Genomic DNA, 24,351 nt, shown 5'->3' on the forward strand with positions numbered 1-24,351 from the left:
TTTAGTCTTTGTAAATAAAAAACATTTTTTTTTATCTAATGATTTGGTGAAGTAATAATATTTACTAAAATTTTCTTGTTCTAAAATAAATACAAAATATATAATTCATTATTTTCCTGTCCTAACAGTATAGTTATTCATTTGGGGTTGGCCTAGTGGTTGGCTTGGGATCTTGGAGTTTGCTCCTCCAGAGGTCTCAGGTTCGATTCCCTCTGGAGCCAATTTCGGTGGGCTAAGTCCATACAGAGCTTGCTCTGGCTTTAAATGGGGCCCCCGCAAGTGGACGGTGGGATTGGTCCCCTCGAATTAGTCGATTCTTGATCGGATACCGAGTTTTCAAAAAAAAAAAACAACTTATATTTACTGGTTCACACTCCTATTTATATATATTTTTGGTAGGTTAGCACTTTGCTACCTACTTTTCAAAAAAAAAAATTGCATTGCATGTTAAATTGTTATTGGTTTTGTACGTAGTATTTATGTTTCTTGTTTGATTTTTTCTTGAACGTGTAAAACCTTACACTTTTTGTGATGACTCTCTATTTATGTATGTATGAATGCAGATATGAAGAGCTTTAAAACACCTTTCAAGGGTATTGTAGATGATTTTAGGGGAAGAGCAGTACACTATAAAGATGATTGGATTTCTGGTCTCACTTCTGGAACCGGGTAAGCTTCTTTTATATATAAATTTATTCATGTTTGTATGTATGTATATATGTATGTATGTATTTTTCACCAAAAAAATTCATGCATGTGTGTTCATGGTTTGAAATTGTCAGTTACTTTGAGAATTTTAATATTGCGACGTTGGCAAATGCAGTTGATACGGCCACAGTTGCCGTTGTAGAGACGTTTAAAACCTCTACACTGCCGCCACAATGCAATTGCAGACCGTGATTTAGAACTATGTGTATAATCATGTAATGTAATGTAACGATAATAATATTAATGTAATGACAGGATATTGGCACCGACTATGTATATTTTCTTTGCTTCTGCTCTACCTGTTATTGCCTTCGGCGCGCAGCTCAGTAGGGAAACAGGTTGGTTCATTCTTTCTTGATCATTATGTCCTTTCACTCTGACCTAATGCACTCACTCTATGCATAACTTTTGGTATTAAGATTGAACAATTTCTTGCTTGTATTTTGTAGATGGAAGCTTAAGCACTGTGGAAACACTGGCTTCTACAGCCATTTGTGGAATCATACACTCCATTTTTGGTGGACAACCTCTCCTAATACTAGGAGTGGCAGAACCCACTATCCTTATGTACACATATTTGTACAATTATGCCAAAAATAAGGAAGGTTTGGGAAGAGAACTCTTTTTGGCTTGGGTAGGATGGTAAGTATAACATTTCCTACATAACCCAACTTAATTAAGTGCTTATAGCATAACTACTTATGTATAAGCTATTTCTATAACAAAAGATTTTCATATAATTAGCTATAAGTTGTTTTCATAAGCTCTCCCAAGTGCTTATGTAATTAGATAGACTAAATTAAGTCAATCAAAACAGGCTTGAATTTCATGTTTTAATCATTTTCTAAGGGATGTTATTAACATTTCAGGGTTTGTGTATGGACTGCTCTATTGCTATTTCTTTTAGCAATATTCAATGCTGCCATTATCATCAACAGATTTACAAGAATTGCTGGCGAGCTTTTTGGCATGTTGATTACAGTCTTATTCATTCAAGAAGCTATCAAGGTTAGTTCCTGATATATTAGTTTGTTTTTGGGGAATCTTTAGGGAATGGTAAGTGAGTTTGAAGTTCCTAAAGAGGGGGATCCAACATTGGATAAATACCAATTTCATTGGTTGTATGCAAATGGATTGCTAGGAATTATATTCACTTTTTGCCTTCTCTATACTTCTTTGAAAAGCAGAAGAGCAAGGTCATGGTTATATGGAACAGGTTTGTCAAGAAAACTCTTGGTGATAATTTGAGGCTTTGAGCCATCATTAGTGGATTTGGATTCAGCCACATCTTGGACTGCCCATATTTTAATTTCTTTTAAAAATATCGAACTTGAAGTATCGACTGTCCAATTTTGATCCGACAGTCCAGATGTGGCCATCTATATGCAGTCATGAGGTTGCGACTGCACACAACCCGGATCAATCATTACCATGGTTGGAGTAAGGAATCTGACATTGTTTGTTTATTGAGCAGGTTGGTTGAGAAGTTTCATTGCAGACTATGGAGTACCATTCTTGGTAGTGGTGTGGACAGCTTTATCATTTACAGTAGTAGCGTAAAGTACCTTCTGGAGTTCCAAGAAGACTCGTTGCACCTTTGGCTTGGGAATCTGCATCATTACATCACTGGACAGTAATCAAAGTAAAACAACTTATAGCTTATTGAAAACCATTGGACTTTATTATATCTTTTGTTTGATAAATATCTTACACATAAGCGCTTTAACTAAGTTGTTTATCCAAACATGACGTAGTTTTGGAAGTTACTGACATAATTTCTACTGCAGGATATGGGGAAGGTTTCTCTGGAACATATTTTTGCTGCTTTTGTTCCAGCCTTAATGATAGCAGGGCTTTACTTCTTTGACCATAGTGTTGCATCCCAACTGGCGCAACAAAAGGAATTCAATCTCAAGAAATCTTCGGCATATCACTATGACATATTGTTACTAGGTTTCATGGTATATATTTATATTTTATATATGATATCTTGTATGGAGTTGTTTAATTGTCACTCACATTAATGATACCAACCGAACTAATGCTTTTCTTTGAATCAAACTTTTAGACTTTGCTTTGTGGACTAATTGGTTTGCCTCCTTCAAATGGAGTTCTGCCTCAATCCCCTATGCACACCAAGAATCTGGCTGTTCTCAAGAAACAGGTGTGTAAATGAGTATCGATACTTGTAATTTTGTATTGAGTAACAAGATTGAATTTGATAGCAAGGGTTTGTTTGGATTGACTTATTTGAGCTTATATATTGGTATAATCACTTGTGAGACAGTTTGAGAGAGATTATGAAAACAAGTTATGACATACAAATAAGCTGTTTTCTGCTTACTTTCATAAGCTCTCAAGGTTACATGGTATTTGAAAATAATCTGACTTCATCTTTTTTTTTAGATAAAATTTATATGATAAGTGATTATGTTGTAAACTCTTAATTAAGTTGTTTATATACACAAAGCCTGAATATGGTGATTCATTTTCCTTTGAATGGTAGTTGATCCGGAGAAAGATGGTTAAAAGTGCCAAGGAAAGCATAGGGAAGAAAGCTAGCAACTCTGAAATATATGGAATGATGCAAGCAGTGTTTATAGAAATGGATAATGATCCTAATGTAAGCCTACGCCTTCTGATCCTCTTATCCTTTTGCCAATAAATATATTCAGCAATTGTTTTATGTTTTTTATTATATGTTCATATTATATTCTGATCTTTGCCCTGTCCTATAAAATTCTTGCTCCGAACCTGCTATCATGGAGATCAAACACGACACGACTAATAACTAAATTACTAATTGTTCCTGAACATGGTTCTGCAGAATCATTCAGTGGTAAAAGAACTAGAGGATTTGAAAGATTTTGTCCTAAATGGTGAAGATAAAGGAGACAACAATAAGAGCACATTTGATCTTGAGAAACACATTGATACATATTTGCCTGTAAGAGTATAGGAGCAAAGAGTGAGCAACCTTTTACAATCACTCTTTGTTGGAGTAGCAGTGTTTGCTATGCCTGCCATAAAAATGATACCAACTTCAGTTTTGTGGGGATACTTTGCTTACATGGCTATTGATAGTCTTCCAGGGAATCAGTTTTGGGAAAGGATATTGCTTCTTTTTGTAAGACCTAGTAGATGGTACAAGTAAGTGAAAGTTACTTTGATTTCACCATTTTAACAAAATAGACATGAAGCATTGAAATAGACACAAACACCGAACACGACATTCACACATCGGATACCGGACACATCTTTATTCTGAAGTGTCGGTTGTCATTGATTTCTGGTTCTAAAGCCAAACCTATCCTTGCAGGTTGTTGGAAGGTGATCATGCTTCCTTTGTTGAGTCAGTACCATTCAAACATATAGTATTGTTTACACTCTTCCAATGTGTGTATTTCTTGGTTTGTTTTGGAGTGACATGGATTCCAATTGCTGGAATGTTGTTCCCTTTGCCATTCTTTTTGCTGATCACATTGAGGCAATATATACTCCCCAAGCTGTTCAGTCCAAACCATCTTATGGAACTAGATGCAGCTGAGTATGAAGAAATACCTGGTGCTCCAAGACTAAGTTTCAATATATCCTACAAAGTATGCTATGCTTAATTTTATCATTTTTTTTATTTGCTTTGTCTGCAGTCACGATTTCACGCTCACGAAGTCAACACATCGGTAGCCATTAAATCGAGATCGCACGTTGCAGATTTCAAGCTCGATATTTTAGAGTGAAAAAAAATCAAAACCTGCTTGCTTTCTACACCGTTCGAACCCGATCCAAGGACTACCGATGTGTTGACTTCATGAATGTGTGGGATTGTGATTGCATGCAATCCGAAGCCTTTTCAATATGTTATTTCATCTCAATTATGTTTTACACAATAACCTAGGATATTAAAGAGTTCTTTACTTTTGTAACAGGAGGTTGAATCACCTAAAGTTGGATCAAAGGAAATAGGTAATGCTGAAATATTAGATGAGTTAACCACTAACAGAGGGGAGTTGAAGGTCAGAACTATATATGAGCTTTAGTGAGGAAAGAAATAATCAGGTAACCATAATTCAAATGTTGTTTCTTTGGATGAATTTGAGTTAAATAGTTTTATTCTTTCTCTAAAGAGATGCATCGTTTTTAATGATGAGTTTTTGCAGGTTTATCCTCATAAACTTGATTCAAACTAGAATGTGATATTACATGGTAACCGTGACTGTCCAATCCAATGCAACTAATAGAGTTTCCTCCTCTTAAAGAATACATCCATGAAGATCAAGTGTTGCAATATAAATTTTCTACGTGATGTTAGTGGAATTTGTAAGTAACATTAGAATATAAGTAGTGAAAAGTTGGTACTCTAGTTACATATATATTATTCCCTATGTGATGCTTCCATAAAATTTTGTTAATAGATCTAGAAGTGTTAAATGAGCCTAGTCCGAACTAAATTGTGGGTTGGCTAAACAAAAAATTTGCTTTTAATAATTTTAATCTAACCTGTCCTTGATATTGATGGATTGGACCAACCACGGGATAAAAAAGTATATACTTAATTGCAGTTTTTGTCTTCTTATTTTTCTAAATCCGAGATTTCGATCTTCCATTTTCTAATCTACAATTTTGGTTGTGATTAACTTTGTTAGTCATTAAATTTTTGTTTGTCGATCAATTTGGTCCTTAAATTATTCGAAATAGTTTTAGAGCCTCTCAATTTACTTAACTTGAATCAAATAAGTCCCCTTCATCAAATTTTATAAACCCAAAAACATCAAGATATTCAAACCCAAAAACACATCAATCAACGTTAGTCCATCTTCTTCCACTCAAAAATTTATTTGATGAACTCATTCTATTATGCGCAATGGCTTTTGTTAATAGGCATGAATGAAAATGTGAAGCAACCGTTAATTGTAGGTGAATCAACCCCTACCTAACAAATGAATATCTTCCACTATGCTATTCTTTTTGTTACAATATATGGAATAAATTTACAGAACTTGTCCAATAAATCCTGGGTCGATTCATTATTTCCTTTACATCATCCTTATGAATATGAATGAACACACAACTTGGTGAAGTTAGAATAAGAGACTTCCGATCTTCATTAATCGAACGGTTAAAATATTTTTACCGTGTGAATTCAAGTCCTACAAATGCAGTTTCATGTTGATGACCAAACAAAAAACATTTTTTAGATGACTCCTTAATGCAGAATGACCTTTGATGAGAAGGATGTGTACTTACAATATCGACCGACTTGGTTCATTGTTTCTGACCCTGACGGTGTTATAATTAATGGTGGGTGGGAAGTTTGAGTGCCAGTTTAATGTCCTGAGAGCAGAAAAGTCTCCTCCAGTCATAGTGGATTCTGTCATGGAACCATATTGTTCCTCTGATTCATATTTCAGAAATTGCGGTTGTTGATTAGACAAAGAAATAAATGTGAGTCTTTTTGTTCCTTCAGCTCAGACAAGGTATAAGTATAAGGCATAACTTATCATTTTGAAAAACAGAAGGAATGTTCCTACAAGTATTATATGCATGCATTAAAAAAATCAGCTCACAATCGCATGTCTATGGTGCAGAATAGAGTTTAACAAGTTGATTCTAACATACAATAAAATTCTGTTGGATTCATGTGTCCAATTTGCAAAGCAAAATCTTTGGTCAAATCAATGTGTTGGACAATGGATCAACAAATGCTGGCAATTTTTTATGCTCTATAATTTGATGATTTGTTAAAAATGGTTTCTGTTATCTTATCTGCTAACTATTATTTTGTCTTCCTAACTGAAAGACACAGTAGTCACTACTTTATTTTTAGTAGAGTGTATCATTATGAGATTTCAATATCTTAAAATATGCTCTAGTGTCTGAATTCGTGGATTGGATTATTGATTGTTTATATTAGGTACTAAAAACTGTCTCTTAGGAATGGAGTGATTAATTAGGGGCTGGAGCAGTTTGTCTGTGATTGCGGTGGTGTAGAATCGGTGTTTGCAAGTGTTTGCTATTCAATTTGCAGGTGACTCAACTCAACATATCTACTGCTTTTTTAAAGGGATTGGTTGGCACATCTAGATCAATTCATTGGGTCGTTTTCAAATAGAATGCTTGTGTTTTGAGTATTTGGAAAGCAAGAAATGGAAAACTATTTCATAACAGACCATTTAGGGTACACGTAAGTTGGCTGAGCAGGAGAAATTGAATAGTCTTGATTATAACATAAAATATCTCAATGATGCTTGAATCCAAGTGCTAGTTTGGGGTTTATTTGACTGTGTTTTCTGCTGTCCAAAGTAGCGATACATTTCTGATATGTCGCAGTTTATTCTGGACAGATTTCAGGTCTGTCATAATTGCTTGAGATGTTTTGTGTGGAGATCATTCTTTCTACAGTCTGCCCTGGTTGTCATGCATGAGGCTATTCGTTTGTTTCTTTGCATTGTAATTCTTTTCGCTTCCGTGTTAAGCTGGTTTTGTAGCATCCTTCGTAAGTTAGAGTTTGACGGTTCTATTCTTTCTGCAACTTTGCAGACTGGATATTTTGTTCTAATAAATTTGTTTGCTTCTACATAAATGAAATTATCCTTGAATCCATACGCAACTAGTCTGTAGTGAATGGTGTACTCAGGCTTCGGCATTCACAATTTTCTTTTTTTGCAAGGTGTGTCACACCTGCGTAATTGTTTCTTGCCAGCATGTGAGTACCTGACACCGTCTCACCACTTATACGATAACACAAGCGGCAAGCATTGTCATTGTTGCCATCGATGCCAGTGTCATTGTCGTTGTTGTCACTCCTCTCCGGAGTGAGAATTGGTTGCTGCCACAACCTGAAAACCACCTCAGCAAAATCACCATTTATAATTGGCAGATTGATAGTTAGGTCGAAAATGGAGGCTACGCATCCACACTTTAACCACATGGAGCGTTGTGATGTAAGATCACACTTCCAGTACTACCATCAGAGTCAATAATAGTAACAAATTCATGTAAATTGTTATCTTAAAGATATAGCATGGTTAAAATTTTGAAGAAAAAAAAAATTAAAATTCAAGAGAGTAGCACTCATTTCTGGGATTTGCACGAGAGATGTGTTGTACACTTTAGCATTTTCTTTTTATTATATAGAAGTGCATTTGTTGAGAGGATTATATTGATAGAGATGAAAGTAGGTCGGATTAAGTTAGACTTTGATTTAAATAGGTCTAACTATTTTAAGAGTAATGATTGAAAATTTTATAGGGACTAAAAGTTGAAGGAAAATTTTAGAGGAATTAAAACAAAAAATTGGTATATTTATAGGGACCAAAAACATATTTAACCCTACTTTTTTTAAATAAACTAATAACATATGATTTTGTGAATCTCGCACCATACTTCTTTTCATAAAATGCCATTTTTCTTCTATTGTTGCTGTTGTGGGACTTTTCATAAAATGCCATACATCAATGAAGAGATTAAGAAGATGATTCTTGAAGAGAGTCATAGAAGTAGCTTGAGTATTCATCCGGGAGCTACGAAGATGTATCATGATTTAAAGAAGATTTTCTGGTGGTCTGGTTTGAAACGAGATGTGGCATAGTTTATGTATTCCTGTTTAGTTTGTCAGAAGTCGAAAGTCGGGCATCAGAAACCCGCTGGGATGATGGTACCTTTAGATGTGCCAGAATGGAAATGGGATAGTATATCGATGGATTTTGTGACGAGTTTGCCGAATACTCCGAGATGGAGCGACACAATTTGGGTGATTGTTGATAGGTTGACGAAGTCAGCTCATTTTCTACCTATTAATATTAGTTTCCCTGTTGCCCAGTTGGCAGAGATTTATATCAAGGGGATTGTGAAGTTGCATGGTGTTCCTTCGAGCATTGTATCAGATAGAGATCCAAGATTTACTTCTAGATTTTGGAAAAGTTTGCAAGAGGCTTTGGGTTCGAAGTTGAGATTGAGTTCGGCGTATCATCCACAGACAGATGATCAGTCGGAGAGGACAATTCAGTCGCTAGAGGATTTGTTGAGAATTTGTGTTCTTGAGCAAGGAGGGACTTGGGATAGTCATCTTCCGTTGATCGAGTTCACTTATAATAATAGTTATCATTCTAGTATTGGAATGACACCGTTCGAGGCTTTGTATGGTCGGAGATGCAGAACTCCGTTGTGTTGGTTTGAATCAGGAGAAAGAGCGGTCTTAGGACCAGAGATTGTTCAGCAAACTACTGAGAAAGTTCAGATGATCCAAGAGAAAACGAAGGCGTCGCAGAGTCGACAAAAGAGTTATCATGATAAGCGTAGAAAAGACCTTGAATTTCAGGAAGGAGACCACGTGTTTTTGAGAGTCACTCCTATGACTGGTGTAGGACGTGCTTTGAAGTCAAAGAAGTTGACCCCGAAATTCATTGGTCCGTATCAGATATTGGAAAGAGTTGGAACAGTGGCTTACCGAGTGGGTTTACCACCGCATCTTGCGAATTTGCACAACGTTTTCCATGTGTCGCAACTTCGAAAGTATGTTCCGGATCCATCTCATGTAATTCAGAGTGACGATGTGCAAGTTAGAGACAACCTTACGGTAGAAACTTTACCGTTGAGGATTGATGATCGTAAAGTGAAGACGTTGAGAGGCAAGGAGATACCTCTCGTGAGAGTCGTTTGGTTAGGAGCGACTGGTGAAAGCTTGACGTAGGAGCTTGGGAGTAAGATGCTGGAGTCTTATCCAGAGTTGTTTACTTAAGGTAAATTTTCGAGGACGAAAATCTTTTAAATGGGGGAGAGTTGTAACGCCCACTTTCGTTTAATCGTTATTTAATCGAGTTTAGGCAATTATATTATAATTATATAATATATGCATGATTTTGATATGTTTTGATGATTTGTGGTGATTTTGATGATTTGATTGATGACGTGATAAGTTATGAGTTTTGGAGGATTTGATAAGATTAGAGAATTTATTTTATTGTTAAATAAAATAAAGATTTGAAAAATATTTAGTTGAGGGCTGTTTTGATATTTTAGATAGTGTTGGGGGAGAAAGTGAAATAAGATAAGTTATTAAGGAGAGATATAAAAGAATAGACCTAGGTTTAGAAAAAACACTTTGTACGTGAAAACTTTTGGAAAAGGGAGAAAAAGCTTAGAGGGGAGCAAGAGACCAAGAGGGCTGCGATTTTCTTCATAACCAGGTAAGGGTGGGACTAATAACTCAGTAACATTAGTGAATGTAATTCTGATGATTAGTTAGCAAGAATTAGGATTAGATGGAGAAAACGAAAACTAGGTCAAATCCCTAAAATTTGAGAATAAACGGTGGAAATTGGTTAGATTGATGTAGAAAGTATTCCTGGACCTTAGATAATGTTTAGGACAAACTTTGGAATCAGTATCAGACTTAGAACCATGTTAATCGATGAATTTTTGTGATTTTAGGAAGCCTGGCCGTAGCGACATTCATCGCTCGCCGCGGCGAGCTATGATCCTCGCCTCGCGAGTGATGAGCTTCATCGCTCGCCACGCGAGCCTTTTCCCTTCGCCTCGCGAGTTGTTTGGTGCAACTCGCCATGGCGAGCAACCCTTCCTCGCCTCGCGAGCTTAGGCAGAGTGCATGTCATATTTTGTAGTTTCGACTTTTTAGGTGGACCTTGAGTGCCTTTAAATGCCTAAACATACCTAGAGATGATTAGGAATGATTTTATGACAGGATTGAACCCAAAACAACATTAGTTGGGAATCTGAGTGGTACTCGCCATGGCGAGTGAGAACTCTCGCCTCGCGAGCAAGTCCAGAATGTAGCTGTTGAGTGGTTGTGTGATCTGTGTCGCACCTTTTGATCAAGAGTGAACCCCTAACTGGTAATGAAACCTAATGATAACGTTTAATGCAGTCTGTAAAGCTATTAAGATATGTTGATATTAATTGAGCATGATTAATGTATTATGCAATATGTGAGATATAATGAAATGATTATGATTCTATTGAATTGCTGTTGATATATTGATATCTCCCTGCTGTTATGTGACTTGACTATGTTGCTGCTGTTATTTAACTGAGTATGCAATGTTTATATATGAATATAATGAAAATGATGACGTTTTGCTTCAAGTTATTGAATGCACATGATTACGATGATTACGATGTTTTGTTGTTAAGAGTCCATGCATAGCATATCATTGAGCTTAGTCCTCACCACGTTTTATTAGGAGCTTTGTCCTCCGCACGATTATTAGGAGCTTTGTCCTCCGCACGATTAAAGTATATTTATACTTATGATGACGATTGGTACCACATGCATATACGGAGTCTAGGAGCATTGTCACATTGTCATGTCTATTATGCTTTGTTGATGATGATTGATTATGTGATTACGTGATAACATTATATTGTTGAAGATGATTAATTATGTGATTACGTGATAAATGCTTATTAAAGATACAATGATGATTATGTTTTAAATTGATTATGATCAAGACTGATTAGGATGTTAACTTATGATTGTTAATTGCATTGATTAATGTTAATCTGTTATGAAATCTCACCCCTTCTGTTTGAATGTTACCTCGACCGTGGGTAACGTGCAGGTGATCGAGCTTAGTGTGTTGTTTCCGTCGTGAGTGCCCTTGCCTTCACTGTGTCGTCTAGGTCGCTCTGATACGTAACGGGATGAGGCTTTATGATTATGCATGCTTCATTCTATTACGTGACTTTTATGCTGTTTATGATTATGAACTAATTTCTTTAAGATTCATGATGAGGCCTGCGTGCCAAAACGTTTTATGATTATGACATAAATTCCGCTGCGATGTTTAAGATATTTGGTTAAATCATTATTTAACTGTTTTGGATTACGTTTATGTGATATCCCGTTGTTTACGATGCTTACTCTGATAAATGTTTTAATGAAATTTTTCATATTGGGAAAACGGGGTGTTACAACTGGTATCAGAGCAGGTCGGTCCGTCCGGTCAATTAGAGAGTCGTGTCGAGTCTTAGTAATATTTATATTACTATCTTATGTTGTTGTTGCTACTTTTGTAGAATCTCGGAAATGGCTGGAAGGAACGATGTTGCGTTAGCTGCTGCTCTACAAGCTGTTGCCCAAGCTGTGGGACAACAACCTAACGTGAACGCCGGTTCGAATGCTGAAGCTAGGATGTTGGAGACGTTCATGAAGAAGAACCCTCCGACTTTCAAAGGACGTTATGACCCTGATGGAGCCCAGACGTGGCTTAAGGAGATTGAGAGGATTTTCCGAGTGTTATGCAGTGCACTGAAGATCAGAAGGTGCGGTTTGGTACTCATCAGCTAGCCGAGGAAGCTGATGACTGGTGGGTTGCTCTTCTGCCTACCCTTGGGCAGGAGGGAGCTGTTGTGACTTGGGCTGTTTTCAGGAGAGAGTTCCTGAGAAGATACTTTCCGGAAGATGTTCGCGGGAAGAAGGAGATCGAGTTCCTTGAGCTGAAACAAGGAAATATGTCCGTGACAGAGTATGCTGCCAAGTTCGTGGAGCTGTCTAAGTTCTATCCGCACTATACTGCTGAGAATGCTGAGTTCTCGAGATGTATCAAATTCGAGAATGGTCTGAGGCCCGACATCAAGAGGGCGATTGGGTATCAACGGCTGAGAGTTTTTCCAGATTTGGTTAACAGCTGCAGGATCTATGAGGAGGATACCAAGGCTCACTACAAGGTAGTGAATGAGAGGAAGGGCAAGGGACAGCAGAGTCGTCCTAAGCCGTACAGTGCCCCCGCTGACAAGGGGAAATAGAAGATGGTCGATGTTAGGCGGCCTAAGAAGAAGGATGTTGCAGAGATTGTGTGCTTCAATTGTGGTGAGAAAGGCCACAAGAGCAATGCCTGCCCTGAGGAAATCAAGAAGTGTGTCCGGTGTGGTAAGAAAGGTCATGTTGTAGCTGATTGCAATCGTACGGACGTTGTGTGCTTTAATTGCAATGGAGAGGGTCACATTAGTTCACAGTGTACTCAGCCTAAGAGGGCGCTGACTACGGGTAGGGTCTTTGCTTTGACTGGGACTCAGACAGAGAATGAGGATCGTTTGATCAGAGGTACTTGCTATATTAATAATACTCCTTTAGTTGCTATTATTGATACTGGTGCTACGCATTGTTTTATTGCTTTCGATTGTGTTTCTGTTTTGGGTCTTGATTTGTCTGATATGAATGGAGAGATGGTTGTCGAAACTCCAGCTAAGGGTTCGGTGACTACTTCTCTCGTATGTTTGAAATGTCCTTTGTCTATGTTTGGTCGTGATTTTGAAATGGATTTAGTTTGTCTACCTTTGAGTGGTATGGATGTGATTTTGGGTATGAACTGGTTAGAGTACAACCACGTTCTTATTAATTGTTTTAGCAAGTCAGTACATTTCTCTTCCGTCGAAGAGGAAAGTGGTGTAGAGTTTTTATCTACTAAGCAGCTGAAGCAACTGGAACGCGACGGTATCTTGATGTTTTCGTTAATGGCTAATATATCTATTGAGAATCAAGCAGTGATTGATAGGTTACCGGTGGTGTGTGAATTTCCTGAAGTTTTTCCAGATGAGATTCCTGATGTGCCTCCAGAGAGAGAAGTTGAGTTTTCTATTGATCTTGTTCCTGGAACGAAGCCGGTCTCGATGGCACCTTATCGTATGTCTGCTTCTGAGTTATCTGAGTTGAAGAAACAGTTGGAAGACTTGCTTGAGAAGAAGTTTGTTAGACCAAGTGTTTCACCTTGGGGAGCGCCGGTTTTGCTAGTAAAGAAGAAAGATGGTAGTATGCGGTTGTGTATTGATTATCGGCAGTTGAACAAGGTAACTATCAAGAATAGGTATCCACTTCCGAGAATTGATGATTTGATGGATCAGCTAGTGGGTGCACGAGTTTTCAGCAAGATTGATTTGAGATTAGGTTATCACCAGATTAAAGTAAAAGATGAAGATATGCAGAAGACAGCTTTCAGAACGCGTTATGGTCACTATGAATATAAAGTTATGCCTTTTGGTGTTACCAATGCACCTGGAGTGTTTATGGAGTATATGAATCGCATCTTCCATGCATTTTTGGATCGGTTCGTAGTTGTGTTCATCGACGATATTTTGATCTACTCCAAGACTGAAGAAGAACATGCTGAGCATCTGAAGATTGTCTTACAAGTGTTGAAAGAGAAGAAACTTTATGCTAAATTGTCTAAGTGTGAATTCTGGTTGAAAGAAGTGAGTTTTCTAGGCCATGTTATTTCCGGAGATGGTATTGCTGTGGATCCGTCTAAAGTCGAAGCTGTATCGCAATGGGATACTCCTAAGTCCATTACTGAAATTAGAAGCTTTTTGGGTTTAGCCGGTTACTACAGAAGATTTATTGAAGGGTTTTCTAAGTTAGCTCTTCCGCTTACACAGTTGACTTGTAAGGTAAGACTTTTGTGTGGGACGTTCATTGTGAGAAAAGTTTCGATGAATTGAAGAAGCATTTGACGACTGCTCCAGTGTTAATTTTGCCGAAGTCGGATGAACCTTTTGTGGTGTATTGTGATGCGTCCAAGTTGGGTTTAGGAGGTGTACTTATGCAAGAAGGTAAAGTGGTAGCTTATGCTTCAAGACAGTTGAGAATTCATGAGAAGAATTATCCTACGCATGATCTCGAGTTAGCGGCCGTAGTCTTTGTATTGAAGATATGGAGACATTACTTGTATGGTTCGAGATTTGAGGTGTTTAGTGATCACAAGAGTTTGAAGTATTTGTTCGATCAGAAGGAATTGAATATGAGGCAGCGAAGGTGGCTCGAATTGTTGAAAGATTATGACTTTGGTTTGAATTATCATCCAGGTAAAGCTAATGTTGTTGCAGATGCCTTGAGTAGGAAGACATTGCATATGTCCGCCATGATGGTCAGAGAGTTCGAATTGCTTGAACAGTTTAGAGATATGAGTTTGGTTTGCGAATGGTCACCTCAGAGTGTGAAACTGGGTATGCTAAAGATTGATAGTGAATTTCTGAAAAATATCAAGGAAGCACAGAAAGTTGATGTAAAGTTTGTGGACTTGTTGGTTGCTAGAGATCAGACTGAAGACAGTGATTTTAAAATCGATGATCAAGGTGTGTTGAAATTCCGAGGAAGAATTTGTATCCCAGACAATGAAGAGATTAAGAAGATGATTCTTGAAGAGAGTCATAGAAGTAGCTTGAGTATTCATCCGGGAGCTACGAAGATGTATCATGATTTAAAGAAGATTTTCTGGTGGTCTGGTTTGAAACGAGATGTGGCATAGTTTATGTATTCCTGTTTAGTTTGTCAGAAGTCGAAAGTCGGGCATCAGAAACCCGCTGGGATGATGGTACCTTTAGATGTGCCAGAATGGAAATGGGATAGTATATCGATGGATTTTGTGACGAGTTTGCCGAATACTCCGAGATGGAGCGACACAATTTGGGTGATTGTTGATAGGTTGACGAAGTCAGCTCATTTTCTACCTATTAATATTAGTTTCCCTGTTGCCCAGTTGGCAGAGATTTATATCAAGGGGATTGTGAAGTTGCATGGTGTTCCTTCGAGCATTGTATCAGATAGAGATCCAAGATTTACTTCTAGATTTTGGAAAAGTTTGCAAGAGGCTTTGGGTTCGAAGTTGAGATTGAGTTCGGCGTATCATCCACAGACAGATGATCAGTCGGAGAGGACAATTCAGTCGCTAGAGGATTTGTTGAGAATTTGTGTTCTTGAGCAAGGAGGGACTTGGGATAGTCATCTTCCGTTGATCGAGTTCACTTATAATAATAGTTATCATTCTAGTATTGGAATGGCACCGTTCGAGGCTTTGTATGGTCGGAGATGCAGAACTCCGTTGTGTTGGTTTGAATCAGGAGAAAGAGCGGTCTTAGGACCAGAGATTGTTCAGCAAACTACTGAGAAAGTTCAGATGATCCAAGAGAAAACGAAGGCGTCGCAGAGTCGACAAAAGAGTTATCATGATAAGCGTAGAAAAGACCTTGAATTTCAGGAAGGAGACCACGTGTTTTTGAGAGTCACTCCTATGACTGGTGTAGGACGTGCTTTGAAGTCAAAGAAGTTGACCCCGAAATTCATTGGTCCGTATCAGATATTGGAAAGAGTTGGAACGGTGGCTTACCGAGTGGGTTTACCACCGCATCTTGCGAATTTGCACAACGTTTTCCATGTGTCGCAACTTCGAAAGTATGTTCCGGATCCATCTCATGTAATTCAGAGTGACGATGTGCAAGTTAGAGACAACCTTACGGTAGAAACTTTACCGTTGAGGATTGATGATCGTAAAGTGAAGACGTTGAGAGGCAAGGAGATACCTCTCGTGAGAGTCGTTTGGTTAGGAGCGACTGGTGAAAGCTTGACGTAGGAGCTTGGGAGTAAGATGCTGGAGTCTTATCCAGAGTTGTTTACTTAAGGTAAATTTTCGAGGACGAAAATCTTTTAAGTGGGGGAGAGTTGTAACGCCCACTTTCGTTTAATCGTTATTTAATCGAGTTTAGGCAATTATATTATAATTATATAATATATGCATGATTTTGATATGTTTTGATGATTTGTGGTGATTTTGATGATTTGATTGATGACGTGATAAGTTATGAGTTTTGGAGGATTTGATAAGATTAGAGAATTTATTTTATTGTTAAATAAAATAAAGATTTGAAAAATATTTAGTTGAGGGCTGTTTTGATATTTTAGATAGTGTTGGGGGAGAAAGTGAAATAAGATAAGTTCTTAAGGAGAGATATAAAAGAATAGACCTAGGTTTAGAAAAAACACTTTGTACGTGAAAACTTTTGGAAAAGGGAGAAAAAGCTTAGAGGGGAGCAAGAGACCAAGAGGGCTGCGATTTTCTTCATAACCAGGTAAGGGTGGGACTAATAACTCAGTAACATTAGTGAATGTAATTCTGATGATTAGTTAGCAAGAATTAGGATTAGATGGAGAAAACGAAAACTAGGTCAAATCCCTAAAATTTGAGAATAAACGGTGGAAATTGGTTAGATTGATGTAGAAAGTATTCCTGGACCTTAGATAATGTTTAGGACAAACTTTGGAATCAGTATCAGACTTAGAACCATGTTAATCGATGAATTTTTGTGATTTTAGGAAGCCTGGCCGTAGCGACATTCATCGCTCGCCGCGGCGAGCTATGATCCTCGCCTCGCGAGTGATGAGCTTCATCGCTCGCCACGCGAGCCTTTTCCCTTCGCCTCGCGAGTTGTTTGGTGCAACTCGCCATGGCGAGCAACCCTTCCTCGCCTCGCGAGCTTAGGCAGAGTGCATGTCATATTTTGTAGTTTCGACTTTTTAGGTGGACCTTGAGTGCCTTTAAATGCCTAAACATACCTAGAGATGATTAGGAATGATTTTATGACAGGATTGAACCCAAAACAACATTAGTTGGGAATCTGAGTGGTACTCGCCATGGCGAGTGAGAACTCTCGCCTCGCGAGCAAGTCCAGAATGTAGCTGTTGAGTGGTTGTGTGATCTGTGTCGCACCTTTTGATCAAGAGTGAACCCCTAACTGGTAATGAAACCTAATGATAACGTTTAATGCAGTCTGTAAAGCTATTAAGATATGTTGATATTAATTGAGCATGATTAATGTATTATGCAATATGTGAGATATAATGAAATGATTATGATTCTATTGAATTGCTGTTGATATATTGATATCTCCCTGCTGTTATGTGACTTGACTATGTTGCTGCTGTTATTTAACTGAGTATGCAATGTTTATATATGAATATAATGAAAATGATGACGTTTTGCTTCAAGTTATTGAATGCACATGATTACGATGATTACGATGTTTTGTTGTTAAGAGTCCATGCATAGCATATCATTGAGCTTAGTCCTCACCACGTTTTATTAGGAGCTTTGTCCTCCGCACGATTATTAGGAGCTTTGTCCTCCGCACGATTAAAGTATATTTATACTTATGATGACGATTGGTACCACATGCATATACGGAGTCTAGGAGCATTGTCACATTGTCATGTCTATTATGCTTTGTTGATGATGATTGATTATGTGATTACGTGATAACATTATATTGTTGAAGATGATTAATTATGTGATTACGTGATAAATGCTTATTAAAGATACAATGATGATTATGTTTTAAATTGATTATGATCAAGACTGATTAGGATGTTAACTTATGATTCTTAATTGCATTGATTAATGTTAATCTGTTATGAAATCTCACCCCTTCTGTTTGAATGTTACCTCGACCGTGGGTAACGTGCAGGTGATCGAGCTTAGTGTGTTGTTTCCGTCGTGAGTGCCCTTGCCTTCACTGTGTCGTCTAGGTTGCTCTGATACGTAACGGGATGAGGCTTTATGATTATGCATGCTTCATTCTATTACGTGACTTTTATGTTGTTTATGATTATGAACTAATTTCTTTAAGATTCATGATGAGGCCTGCGTGCCAAAACGTTTTATGATTATGACATAAATTCCGCTGCGATGTTTAAGATATTTGGTTAAATCATTATTTAACTGTTTTGGATTACGTTTATGTGATATCCCGTTGTTTACGATGCTTACTCTGATAAATGTTTTAATGAAATTTTTCATATTGGGAAAACGGGGTGTTACAACTGGTATCAGAGCAGGTCGGTCCGTCCGGTCAATTAGAGAGTCGTGTCGAGTCTTAGTAATATTTATATTACTATCTTATGTTGTTGTTGCTACTTTTGTAGAATCTCGGAAATGGCTGGAAGGAACGATGTTGCGTTAGCTGCTGCTCTACAAGCTGTTGCCCAAGCTGTGGGACAACAACCTAACGTGAACGCCGGTTCGAATGCTGAAGCTAGGATGTTGGAGACGTTCATGAAGAAGAACCCTCCGACTTTCAAAGGACGTTATGACCCTGATGGAGCCCAGACGTGGCTTAAGGAGATTGAGAGGATTTTCCGAGTGTTATGCAGTGCACTGAAGATCAGAAGGTGCGGTTTGGTACTCATCAGCTAGCCGAGGAAGCTGATGACTGGTGGGTTGCTCTTCTGCCTACCCTTGGGCAGGAGGGAGCTGTTGTGACTTGGGCTGTTTTCAGGAGAGAGTTCCTGAGAAGATACTTTCCGGAAGATGTTCGCGGGAAGAAGGAGATCGAGTTCCTTGAGCTGAAACAAGGAAATATGTCCGTGACAGAGTATGCTGCCAAGTTCGTGGAGCTGTCTAAGTTCTATCCGCACTATACTGCTGAGAATGCTGAGTTCTCGAGATGTATCAAATTCGAGAATGGTCTGAGGCCCGACATCAAGAGGGCGATTGGGTATCAACGGCTGAGAGTTTTTCCAGATTTGGTTAACAGCTGCAGGATCTATGAGGAGGATACCAAGGCTCACTACAAGGTAGTGAATGAGAGGAAGGGCAAGGGACAGCAGAGTCGTCCTAAGCCGTACAGTGCCCCGCTGACAAGGGGAAACAGAAGATGGTCGATGTTAGGCGGCCTAAGAAGAAGGATGTTGCAGAGATTGTGTGCTTCAATTGTGGTGAGAAAGGCCACAAGAGCAATGCCTGCCCTGAGGAAATCAAGAAGTGTGTCCGGTGTGGTAAGAAAGGTCATGTTGTAGCTGATTGCAATCGTACGGACGTTGTGTGCTTTAATTGCAATGGAGAGGGTCACATTAGTTCACAGTGTACTCAGCCTAAGAGGGCGCTGACTACGGGTAGGGTCTTTGCTTTGACTGGGACTCAGACAGAGAATGAGGATCGTTTGATCAGAGGTACTTGCTATATTAATAATACTCCTTTAGTTGCTATTATTGATACTGGTGCTACGCATTGTTTTATTGCTTTCGATTGTGTTTCTGTTTTGGGTCTTGATTTGTCTGATATGAATGGAGAGATGGTTGTCGAAACTCCAGCTAAGGGTTCGGTGACTACTTCTCTCGTATGTTTGAAATGTCCTTTGTCTATGTTTGGTCGTGATTTTGAAATGGATTTAGTTTGTCTACCTTTGAGTGGTATGGATGTGATTTTGGGTATGAACTGGTTAGAGTACAACCACGTTCTTATTAATTGTTTTAGCAAGTCAGTACATTTCTCTTCCGTCGAAGAGGAAAGTGGTGTAGAGTTTTTATCTACTAAGCAGCTGAAGCAACTGGAACGCGACGGTATCTTGATGTTTTCGTTAATGGCTAATATATCTATTGAGAATCAAGCAGTGATTGATAGGTTACCGGTGGTGTGTGAATTTCCTGAAGTTTTTCCAGATGAGATTCCTGATGTGCCTCCAGAGAGAGAAGTTGAGTTTTCTATTGATCTTGTTCCTGGAACGAAGCCGGTCTCGATGGCACCTTATCGTATGTCTGCTTCTGAGTTATCTGAGTTGAAGAAACAGTTGGAAGACTTGCTTGAGAAGAAGTTTGTTAGACCAAGTGTTTCACCTTGGGGAGCGCCGGTTTTGCTAGTAAAGAAGAAAGATGGTAGTATGCGGTTGTGTATTGATTATCGGCAGTTGAACAAGGTAACTATCAAGAATAGGTATCCACTTCCGAGAATTGATGATTTGATGGATCAGCTAGTGGGTGCACGAGTTTTCAGCAAGATTGATTTGAGATTAGGTTATCACCAGATTAAAGTAAAAGATGAAGATATGCAGAAGACAGCTTTCAGAACGCGTTATGGTCACTATGAATATAAAGTTATGCCTTTTGGTGTTACCAATGCACCTGGAGTGTTTATGGAGTATATGAATCGCATCTTCCATGCATTTTTGGATCGGTTCGTAGTTGTGTTCATCGACGATATTTTGATCTACTCCAAGACTGAAGAAGAACATGCTGAGCATCTGAAGATTGTCTTACAAGTGTTGAAAGAGAAGAAACTTTATGCTAAATTGTCTAAGTGTGAATTCTGGTTGAAAGAAGTGAGTTTTCTAGGCCATGTTATTTCCGGAGATGGTATTGCTGTGGATCCGTCTAAAGTCGAAGCTGTATCGCAATGGGATACTCCTAAGTCCATTACTGAAATTAGAAGCTTTTTGGGTTTAGCCGGTTACTACAGAAGATTTATTGAAGGGTTTTCTAAGTTAGCTCTTCCGCTTACACAGTTGACTTGTAAGGTAAGACTTTTGTGTGGGACGTTCATTGTGAGAAAAGTTTCGATGAATTGAAGAAGCATTTGACGACTGCTCCAGTGTTAATTTTGCCGAAGTCGGATGAACCTTTTGTGGTGTATTGTGATGCGTCCAAGTTGGGTTTAGGAGGTGTACTTATGCAAGAAGGTAAAGTGGTAGCTTATGCTTCAAGACAGTTGAGAATTCATGAGAAGAATTATCCTACGCATGATCTCGAGTTAGCGGCCGTAGTCTTTGTATTGAAGATATGGAGACATTACTTGTATGGTTCGAGATTTGAGGTGTTTAGTGATCACAAGAGTTTGAAGTATTTGTTCGATCAGAAGGAATTGAATATGAGGCAGCGAAGGTGGCTCGAATTGTTGAAAGATTATGACTTTGGTTTGAATTATCATCCAGGTAAAGCTAATGTTGTTGCAGATGCCTTGAGTAGGAAGACATTGCATATGTCCGCCATGATGGTCAGAGAGTTCGAATTGCTTGAACAGTTTAGAGATATGAGTTTGGTTTGCGAATGGTCACCTCAGAGTGTGAAACTGGGTATGCTAAAGATTGATAGTGAATTTCTGAAAAATATCAAGGAAGCACAGAAAGTTGATGTAAAGTTTGTGGACTTGTTGGTTGCTAGAGATCAGACTGAAGACAGTGATTTTAAAATCGATGATCAAGGTGTGTTGAAATTCCGAGGAAGAATTTGTATCCCAGACAATGAAGAGATTAAGAAGATGATTCTTGAAGAGAGTCATAGAAGTAGCTTGAGTATTCATCCGGGAGCTACGAAGATGTATCATGATTTAAAGAAGATTTTCTGGTGGTCTGGTTTGAAACGAGATGTGGCATAGTTTATGTATTCCTGTTTAGTTTGTCAGAAGTCGAAAGTCGGGCATCAGAAACCCGCTGGGATGATGGTACCTTTAGATGTGCCAGAATGGAAATGGGATAGTATATCGATGGATTTTGTGACGAGTTTGCCGAATACTCCGAGATGGAGCGACACAATTTGGGTGATTGTTGATAGGTTGACGAAGTCAGCTCATTTTCTACCTATTAATATTAGTTTCCCTGTTGCCCAGTTGGCAGAGATTTATATCAAGGGGATTGTGAAGTTGCATGGTGTTCCTTCGAGCATTGTATCAGATAGAGATCCAAGATTTACTTCTAGATTTTGGAAAAGTTTGCAAGAGGCTTTGGGTTCGAAGTTGAGATTGAGTTCGGCGTATCATCCACAGACAGATGATCAGTCGGAGAGGACAATTCAGTCGCTAGAGGATTTGTTGAGAATTTGTGTTCTTGAGCAAGGAGGGACTTGGGATAGTCATCTTCCGTTGATCGAGTTCACTTATAATAATAGTTATCATTCTAGTATTGGAATGGCACCGTTCGAGGCTTTGTATGGTCGGAGATGCAGAACTCCGTTGTGTTGGTTTGAATCAGGAGAAAGAGCGGTCTTAGGACCAGAGATTGTTCAGCAAACTACTGAGAAAGTTCAGATGATCCAAGAGAAAACGAAGGCGTCGCAGAGTCGACAAAAGAGTTATCATGATAAGCGTAGAAAAGACCTTGAATTTCAGGAAGGAGACCACGTGTTTTTGAGAGTCACTCCTATGACTGGTGTAGGACGTGCTTTGAAGTCAAAGAAGTTGACCCCGAAATTCATTGGTCCGTATCAGATATTGGAAAGAGTTGGAACGGTGGCTTACCGAGTGGGTTTACCACCGCATCTTGCGAATTTGCACAACGTTTTCCATGTGTCGCAACTTCGAAAGTATGTTCCGGATCCATCTCATGTAATTCAGAGTGACGATGTGCAAGTTAGAGACAACCTTACGGTAGAAACTTTACCGTTGAGGATTGATGATCGTAAAGTGAAGACGTTGAGAGGCAAGGAGATACCTCTCGTGAGAGTCGTTTGGTTAGGAGCGACTGGTGAAAGCTTGACGTAGGAGCTTGGGAGTAAGATGCTGGAGTCTTATCCAGAGTTGTTTACTTAAGGTAAATTTTCGAGGACGAAAATCTTTTAAGTGGGGGAGAGTTGTAACGCCCACTTTCGTTTAATCGTTATTTAATCGAGTTTAGGCAATTATATTATAATTATATAATATATGCATGATTTTGATATGTTTTGATGATTTGTGGTGATTTTGATGATTTGATTGATGACGTGATAAGTTATGAGTTTTGGAGGATTTGATAAGATTAGAGAATTTATTTTATTGTTAAATAAAATAAAGATTTGAAAAATATTTAGTTGAGGGCTGTTTTGATATTTTAGATAGTGTTGGGGGAGAAAGTGAAATAAGATAAGTTATTAAGGAGAGATATAAAAGAATAGACCTAGGTTTAGAAAAAACACTTTGTACGTGAAAACTTTTGGAAAAGGGAGAAAAAGCTTAGAGGGGAGCAAGAGACCAAGAGGGCTGCGATTTTCTTCATAACCAGGTAAGGGTGGGACTAATAACTCAGTAACATTAGTGAATGTAATTCTGATGATTAGTTAGCAAGAATTAGGATTAGATGGAGAAAACGAAAACTAGGTCAAATCCCTAAAATTTGAGAATAAACGGTGGAAATTGGTTAGATTGATGTAGAAAGTATTCCTGGACCTTAGATAATGTTTAGGACAAACTTTGGAATCAGTATCAGACTTAGAACCATGTTAATCGATGAATTTTTGTGATTTTAGGAAGCCTGGTCGTAGCGACATTCATCGCTCGCCACGGCGAGCTATGATCCTCGCCTCGCGAGTGATGAGCTTCATCGCTCACCACGCGAGCCTTTTCCCTTCGCCTCGCGAGTTGTTTGGTGCAACTCGCCCTGGCGAGCAACCCTTCCTCGCCTCGCGAGCTTAGGCAGAGTGCATGTCATATTTTGTAGTTTCGACTTTTTAGTTGGACCTTAAGTGCCTTTAAGTGCCTAAACATACCTAGAGATGATTAGGAATGATTTTAGGACAGGATTGAACCCAAAACAACATTAGTTGGGAATCTGAGTGGTACTCGCCATGGCGAGTGAGAACTCTCGCCTCGCGAGCAAGTCCAGAATGTAGCTGTTGAGTGGTTGTGTGATCTGTGTCGCACCTTTTGATCAAGAGTGAACCCCTAACTAGTAATGAAACCTAATGATAACGTTTAATGCAGTCTGTAAAGCTATTAAGATATGTTGATATTAATTGAGCATGATTAATGTATTATGCAATATGTGAGATATAATGAAATGATTATGATTCTATTGAATTGCTGTTGATATATTGATATCTCCCTGCTGTTATGTGACTTGACTATGTTGTTGCTGTTATTTAACTGAGTATGCAATGTTTATATATGAATATAATGAAAATGATGACGTTTTGCTTCAAGTTATTGAATGCACATGATTACGATGATTACGATGTTTTGTTGTTAAGAGTCCATGCATAACATATCATTGAGCTTAGTCCTCACCACGTTTTATTAGGAGCTTTGTCCTCCGCACGATTATTAGGAGCTTTATCCTCCGCACGATTAAAGTATATTTATACTTATGATGACGATTGGTACCACATGCATATACGAAGTCTAG

At 38.5% G+C, this 24,351-nt stretch overlaps 1 pseudogene; it reads left to right on the forward strand.

The window, feature by feature from the left end:
- Positions 1–501: 501 nt before the first annotated feature.
- LOC25480959 (boron transporter 4-like) lies at positions 502–5,199 on the forward strand (annotated as a pseudogene).
- Positions 5,200–24,351: the final 19,152 nt, after the last annotated feature.

The sequence above is a fragment of the Medicago truncatula genome, chromosome 2, assembly GCF_003473485.1.
Source record: "Medicago truncatula cultivar Jemalong A17 chromosome 2, MtrunA17r5.0-ANR, whole genome shotgun sequence".
Lineage (NCBI taxonomy): Eukaryota > Viridiplantae > Streptophyta > Magnoliopsida > Fabales > Fabaceae > Medicago > Medicago truncatula.